Source organism: Mus musculus, chromosome 7 (assembly GCF_000001635.26).
Source record: "Mus musculus strain C57BL/6J chromosome 7, GRCm38.p6 C57BL/6J".
In the NCBI taxonomy this organism is placed as follows: Eukaryota; Metazoa; Chordata; class Mammalia; order Rodentia; family Muridae; genus Mus; species Mus musculus.
This window is the reverse complement of record NC_000073.6, coordinates 13,357,298-13,365,088: the sequence shown is the minus strand read 5'-3', so window position 1 is coordinate 13,365,088 and position 7,791 is coordinate 13,357,298. Positions and strand designations below refer to the sequence as shown.

Here is a 7,791-nt window from a genome sequence, read left to right as displayed (position 1 = left end):
CCATTCTGTTTGGGACATCTAGGTTGTTTCCAGCTTCTGGCTATCACAAATAAGGCCGCTATGAACATAGTGGAACAGGTGCCCCTGTGGGCTTCTTTTGGGTATATTCCCAAGAATGGTATAGCTGTGTCTCCATGTAGACCTATTTCCAATTTTCTGAGGAACCTCCAGATTGATTTCCAGAGTGGTTGTACCAGTTTGCAATCCCATCACCAATGGAGGAGTGCTCCTCTTTCTCCACATCCTCTCCAACATGTGTTGTCACCTGAGGCTTTGATCTTAGCCATTCTGATTGGTGTAACATGGAATCTCAGGGTCATTTTGATTTGCATTTCTCTGATCACTAGGGATTTTGAACATTTCTTTAGGTGCTTCTCAGCCATTCGAGATTCTTCAGTTGTGAATTCTCAGTTTAGTTCTATACCCCTTTTTTTGATTGGGTTGTTCATTTTTTTGGTGAATAACTTCTTGAATTCTTCATATATTTTGTATATTAGCCGTCTATCAGATGTGGGGTTAGTAAAGTTTCTTTTCCCAATCTGTAGGTTGCCGATTTGTCTTATAGACTATGTCCTTTACTTTACAGAAGATTTTCAGTGTCATGAGGTCCTATTTATCAATTGTTGATGTTAGAGCATGAGCCATTGGAGTTCTGTTTAGGAAATTTCCCCCTGTGCCAATGAGTTCAAGGCTCTTTCCCAATTTCTCTTCTATTAGATTCAGTGTATCTGGTTTTATGTTGAGGTCCTTGATCCACTTGAATTTGAGCTTTGTACAAAGTAATAAGTATGGGTCTATTTTCATTTTTCTACATACAGACAGTCAATCCAGATGTCCCATGACAGAAGACTGGATACAGAAAATGTGGTTTATTTACACAATGGAATACTACTCAGCTATTAAGGAGGGCATCCTGAGTTTTGCAGGCAAATGGATGGAACTAGAAAATATGATCCTGAGTGAGGTAACTTAGACCCAAAGAACATGCATGAAGCCCTGAGGGCCAGCAGAAAGAATGAAAATAGACAACCTCAGGAAATAGGAAGTTGGGGGGACTCTGCAGAATGCACCAGAGACCTGGAGGTGAGTGGCTCTCAGGACTCAAAGGGAGGGACCTTAGATGAAATGCCCAACAGTAGGGAAAGGGAAGTTATGGAGCTCACCTCCAGCAGGAAGACAGGACATCAAGTGAGGGATGGGGTTGCCATCCCACAATCACAACTGTTTCTGTGTGAAAGAATTACAGGGATGGAAATGGAGAGGACCCTGAGGAAAAGAAGGTCCAGCAATAGGCCCAAAGTGGGATCCAGCTCAAGGGGAGGTACCAAGCAGCTGAAAGAGTCAGATGCAGTTATTTGCACACAACCAATGGACAGAAGCAGCTGACAACTGTTCTTGAATTAGGGAAGGCTGAAAGAAGCTGAGAAGAAGGGCGATTCTGTAGAAGGACCAGCAGTCTTAATTAATTTGGACCCCTGAGATCTTTCAAACACTGGACCACCAAACAAACAGACAGCATACACCAGCTGATATGAGGACCCTAACATACATACAGTATAGGTCTTCCAGGTCTGTGTTCATTCAGAGATGAAGCACCTAACCCTCAAGAGGCTGGAGGCCCCAGGGAGTTTATAGGTCAGGTGTGATGGTGGTGGGTCATCCACGTGGAGATGGGGTGGGGTGGAGAGGAGGTGTGGGGTGTGGAGCAGTCTGAGGGTGGATGGGGAGGGGCAGAGAATGGAATATGGAGTGTAAAAAATGAATTACAAGTAAAATTAAATTTTAAAAAAGCCCTACATTTTGTTCTTCTGTCAAGGCTGGTTTATATCCATAGGAGGGCTCTCCTTTTCTGACAAGACTGGGGGTAAAGGAGGTAAGAGAGAGAGACTGGGAGGGGAGAAGAAGCTGCAATTGGGGATATAAAGTAAATAAAATAATAAGTTTTGTTCTTTGACAATTCCATACGTGTATGTAATATGTTCTGGACACCCTCTTGCCCATTCTCTTGCTTCCTTCCCAACCACACCATCTCTTTACTCCTTACCAATCTCCTTCCCATGTTTACTAGTTTTTGTTTTGTTTAGTGTCAGCTACACAAGTGGAGGTGGTCACCCAGCCCTACCACTTACTCCTGATCTACTAGCATCCAACAGACTGTAGGAGAGAGGGTGTCACAGTATCCATTTCATACTCATTGTTGAGCATGTCAGGCTATACTTCCAAACTCAGAGTCACACAGAGAGCTCTGGTTCAACTCTATGAGATTGACTTTAACCTTCTGCCCTCTCCTCTCTTCCTCCTCCTCTCTGTTGATGCCTCCATCAATAAGTATCTTTCATACCATCTTGTTCTCTTATGCTCTCTCTTCCTTCCCCCCCCCCCTCTCTATCCCTTTCCCCTCTAATCTTAATGCCTTGCTCCTCACAGCCATTCCATTGGGAGCACTCTATCTGCCCTTTTCCTCCTTTCTTTCTTTCTTTTTTTCCTTTTTCCTTTTATTTTATTGGATGTTTTATTTAATTTCAAATATCATCCCTTTCCCGCTTTCCCCTCTGGAAACCCCCATCCCATCCCCCTCCCCCAGCTTCTATGATCTTCCTTCTTCTTTCTCCAATCTTTGTTCTGTAGTCAATAGAACACTGAGGAAAAAGCAGGCCTGAGACCAAATGCTGACTCCAGAGACCCAGAGATAAACTACCAAGCCCTGCCTGTTATGGTTTCCATACAAAATGTCACCACAGACACATGTGTTTCAACATTTGGTTCCCAGTTGATGCCACTGTTTTAAGAGACTATGGAACTTTTAGGTAACGGGACCTAATTGGAGGTTGTAAGACCACCAGAGTGGGCCTTCCACATTACAAACCCCCATCCCTTATAGTCTAGCTCTGTGTTCATGGGAAGATTAACAAACTGCACAGCTAATTCCAGCCCCCTAGGATAGGGTCCCAGCACCACACCTTTCCTACCATGGGTTCATATCCTTAAACAATGGATCAAAGGAAATCCTCTCCCCAAGCTGATTCTGTCAGGTATTCTGTCACAGCTATATGAAATACAGTCTTTGAGCTCAGATCCCTCACCTTGACAGTAGGCAAATGACTGTGATGTTCAAATGGCAAGTGTGGAGCCTGCCCCAGGACTCAGCCGAACACTAAACCTGCCTCTCATCCCATTGCTCCAATCTCTCCTGTTCATTTCCTCTCCTGTTTTCTCTTCCTCTCTCCTCCTTAGCTAAACATGCAGCACTGACATAAGTACGCTGTAATGTCTTGTGCTACTCTTTGTTAATTTCTCAGGGAAATGGCTACTTAACTTACCAGAGTCACTGGCTATTGCCTGTAGACAAGGGCTTTACTCTTATCAATTTCTGCAAAAATAAAAAATAAAAAACAATAACACCAATTACTTAACTTGCCAGGGTCTCAAGATCATTGCCTACAGATGGGTATTGTTACTTCCTGTTAATTTCTCCAGAAAACACTTAACTAGCCAAGGCCTTGAGGTTATCATTTGTAAATTGAAGATAATAGTATCTGTCTCAGGGTATATTTCACTTACAACCTACCTTACACTGAGTAAGCAATGTCTTTGTGTAAACTGTTAGCCTTACCAGTTATTACCAGGTAGAGGGAAAAGTCAAACAGGGCTTCAATGAACTTGGATACCAAGATGTGGCCCAGTGTAATGCAGGATTCTGGGCCTAGACCCTTTTACCTCAGAGGTCAGAATTTCACCAAATGATTATTCACTGACGATCTTTTGGTGTCCCTTGTCTCAGTGGGCATCATTGTAACCTCTCCCTTCATGATCTCATAGCCCATTACCGGTGTGTACATCTGTCTACATGTCCAAGTCCTCTTTATGTGAGAAAAACAGAGATGAGCACTGTCTTAGTCAAGGTTTCTATTCCTGCACAAACATCATGACTAGGAAGCAAGTTGAGGAGAAAAGGGTTTATTCAGCTTACACTTCCACACTGCTGTTCATCACCAAGGAAGTCAGGACTGGAACTTAAGCATGTTAGAAAGCAGTAGCTGATGCAGAAGCCATGGAGAGATGTTCTTTACTGGCTTGCCTCCCCTGGCTTGCTCAGCCTGCTCTCTTATAGAACCCAAGACTACCAGCCCAGAGATGGTCCCACCCACAAGGGGCCTTTCCCTCTTGATCACTAATTCAGAAAATGCCTTACAGCTGGATCTTTTGGAGGCATTTCCCCAACTGAAGCTCCTTTCTCTGTGATAACTCCAGCTTGTGTCAAGTTGACACAAAACTAGCCAGTATGAGCACGTACTCCCAATCATGTCATTCATTTTTTTCTCCACATCTGTAAAGTCCTCCTTTCCTTTTAAGGTCATATATATATGCACATAAGGTTACAGCATCAACATTTTGGGAGAAATAAATAATTCAATACCCAGAAGTCTTTTATGTTTATTGAGTCATTGGGAAGAGGAAAATTACATTGTTTGTAGAAAAATGGACAGATCTGGAACCCATCATGTTAAACAAAAGAAATCAGCCCCCAAAAGACAAGTATCATGTTCTCCTTCATAACAATAATAGCTACCTAGCTATCAACCTATTATATTCCTTCTGTAATCAATTAATCATCTATCTTATCTATCCACCTTATAGCTATCATCAATCTACTAACTATGTATCTTATCTAATTACCTTCTATCTCTCACCTATTTTTAACCTTTTGACCTATCTTTCTCTTATCCATCTCAATGTATTATATAAGTTATGAAAGTACAAGGGGGACAATTTGCTGGAAGGAAGGAATCCTAAGAGATGGAGGGCAAGAGGAAAATTGAGAGATAAAAAAAGGAAAAATATTGCATGTCTTCTTTTACATGCTGAACTTAAAATACATATTTGTGCATACATACAAGAGCAGGAGGAAAATATTTGAAGGGAGGAAGAAGACCCACATAAGAAAGAAGGAAGGCTAAAAGGAAACAATGGGAAACAAATTAACAAACTATTCGTATGTGTATAAAATGCCATGATGAATCCCATAATCTTGAATGCCATTGAAAAATTAGTAATTTTTAATAAAAAGAAACCAGCATTGGCTTGGGGAAAAATGAGTAATGCCTCTTGCAAACTTTCTTTGTACCAGAGCAGGCCAAAGGTCTTAAGACCAGGGCACAACCACAATGCACATTTATTCCATAGATGATTAAAGGAATTCATGTGAAGGAACTTGCCTGTGATATTACAATGAGAAGATTGTGGAATCCAAATCAGAGAAGAGTTACAGGTGGAAGGGATGGAAAGGAGAGGAAGTAGGCAAGCAGGAAGGAGGCACTAAGGCAGCAGATACGCAAGCATATACAGAACATGTCTTCTCAGAGTTGTCTGGGTTTTTTTAATTGCTCTGAAGTGATGGGTCATGATTTGAGCTAAGGTCTATCCTTTTATAGAAAAAAAAAAAAAGAACTTAGTAAGACTGGGTGTATAAAATGAGCAGATAAAGAATGAGAGAAAAATTTATGAGGCTTTGGTCTCAATCACTACATTCATTTTAGCCACATGGATGTTGGACAGGGTGGCTTTGATGATCAAGGAGTTGTGCTCTAGCTTTAGGGTCCCCTGAGGTATCTGAAGAACATACTTTGCCTCTTTTAGCTCTGGTGACCCAGTGCCCTAAATAATGCTATCAAAGACACCATCTAGGTCTCTGGAGACTTGCTCAATGGTAATAGCTAAGGCAAATGCAATTTTATGAGTGGCAGAGAACATCAGGCCAGGTTGACACTTGGGCCCTGGTAAAGCAGTAGGCCCACAGTACCCTGAAAACTGCAGTTCTTCTTCACAAAGAGACAGCTTACGGTGGACTTTGGAGAGAGCACAGGTGGTGAGTCCACTAATAGATGCCAACTCTCCAAGTAGTGCCTGGAAAAAAGGAGTTACAGGTGTCACTATTGATCTATGCAGGTAGCCTCGCCTGTGGGAGACGACTAGAAGATCTGTAGCCATCTATATACCATGACATGGCTATGATGGAAAGTTACTTCTTCCACAAAAAAAAAAAAAAAAAAAAAAAAACCTAGCTCTAATTCCACCTCCATGGCTTAAGGGGCATTCCCATTAACTATGCTTATTGTGCAAGTATTTGTTTACCTAATGATGTCAAGTCTAGGGGCAACTGTTTAAATCCAGGTCAACTGCTTTAATCCAAGCAAGGAATTAACTATTACATCAAATATTAGACCTGTCAGAATTCACATCATATTTCATTCCATGTTTCTTCACACTGAGCCATCAATAACATCTTTCTTCCTGCTTATTTAACAGGTAAAGTCATTCTACTCCAGTTCTTTGCATATGGTTCCCTATTATATAGAATTCTTTATATGATACCATAGACTCTTTCCTTGTGCTCTGCAACCCTGATTCACCCAGCTCAGCATTTTAAGTTCTTGGTAACAAGAAAATCAAGTTCACTGCCTGTGAGCAAAGGCAGCTGTGAGAAACTACATTCAGCACTGACATGTAACATGCTGCCCACAGTGGCAAAGAGGGTCCCACTATCACAACAGTGACAACTCCTTCCAGGTTAGAGAAAACCGCAAGAGTCTGAGAGAAGGAGCTGGTCCTCAAAATATAAGCTCATTTTGGACAGTACTGCTACTACAATCATGAACTCACAGCATTTGGGGTTACCTGCACAAGATAAAGCCAGTCAACAGCCCTGTTGGGCTGGGAAGGAGCAGCTAATCACACCCCCTCCCCCACAGGAGGAGCTATTTACAAATTGATAACTTCTCAGGAAAGAGTCTATTTTCTTATGGGATATCATCCTGGGAGGTCTACAGACCAAACTCTAATGGACAACCCCCATACCCACATGAATATTGGGAGCACCAAATGAACTCTGTGGGATATTATAAAAAAAAATGACGTGACGTCTGGAGGAGAATCTTGAGGTATCTGTGAAGAATTAGAGGGTGTTTTTCAGACTAAATATGAATTAAATACATCATATACTTGTATGAAAAGAGCACTTGATGCATTTGCAGAGGACCCAGGTTTGATTCTCAGCACACACATAGCAGCTCACAGCCATCTGTAACTCTAGTTCAAAGGAAATCTAAGGCCCTCCTGAGCTTCTGCAGCGCACATGGCACACATGCATATATGCATGGGAAAATACTTATGCATATGAAATAAACAAATCAAACTTTAAAATTAAGATCATTACAAACTTATCTTAACCTACTATAAGCACACATGCTGTGAAATCTTTACAAAGGAGAAGCTGAGGCTCAAACTGACTGCATCAATCTGATCTGCCATCACAAACTAAGCCTTGGCTCTGAACTGGAAGCTTCTAGCTACATCAATCCCATCTGCCATCACATACTGTGATAGTTTGTATATGCTTGGCCCAGGGATTGGCCCTATTTGGAGGTGTGGCCTTGTTGGAGTATGTGTGTTACTGAAGGCATGGGCTTTAAGACTCTACTCCTAGCTGCCTGAAGTTAGAATTCTGCTAGCAGCCTTCAGATGAAGATGTAGAACTCTCAGCTTCTCCTGCATCATGCCTGCCTGGATGCCACCATGTTCCTGCCTTGATGATAATGGACTGAACCTCTGAACCTTTAAGCCAACACCAATTAAAGGTTGTCCTTATAAGACTTGCCTTGGTCATGGTATCTGTTCACAGCAATAAAACCCTAACTAAGACATACACTAAGCCTTGGCTCTGAACTGAAAGCTTCTAACTATATCCATCTGATCTGCCATTACACATTAAGCTTTATCTCGAAACTGGACGCT

General features: G+C 41.9%; 1 protein-coding gene across 5 annotated transcripts in view; it reads right to left on the bottom strand.

The window, feature by feature from the left end:
- Window positions 1–4,414: 4,414 nt before the first annotated feature.
- Pla2g4c (phospholipase A2, group IVC (cytosolic, calcium-independent)) overlaps window positions 4,415–7,791 on the bottom strand; it is a 49,168-nt gene continuing 45,791 nt past the window's right edge. For 2 of the 5 annotated variants that reach the window (XM_011250511.3, XM_017322149.1), the window contains exon 17: window positions 4,415–5,904. The gene's annotated coding sequence lies outside the window, so the exon portion shown is untranslated. The remainder of the gene's footprint in view (window positions 5,905–7,791) is intronic. The other 3 variants (NM_001168504.1, NM_001004762.3, XM_006539805.3) reach the window with 2 other exon arrangements.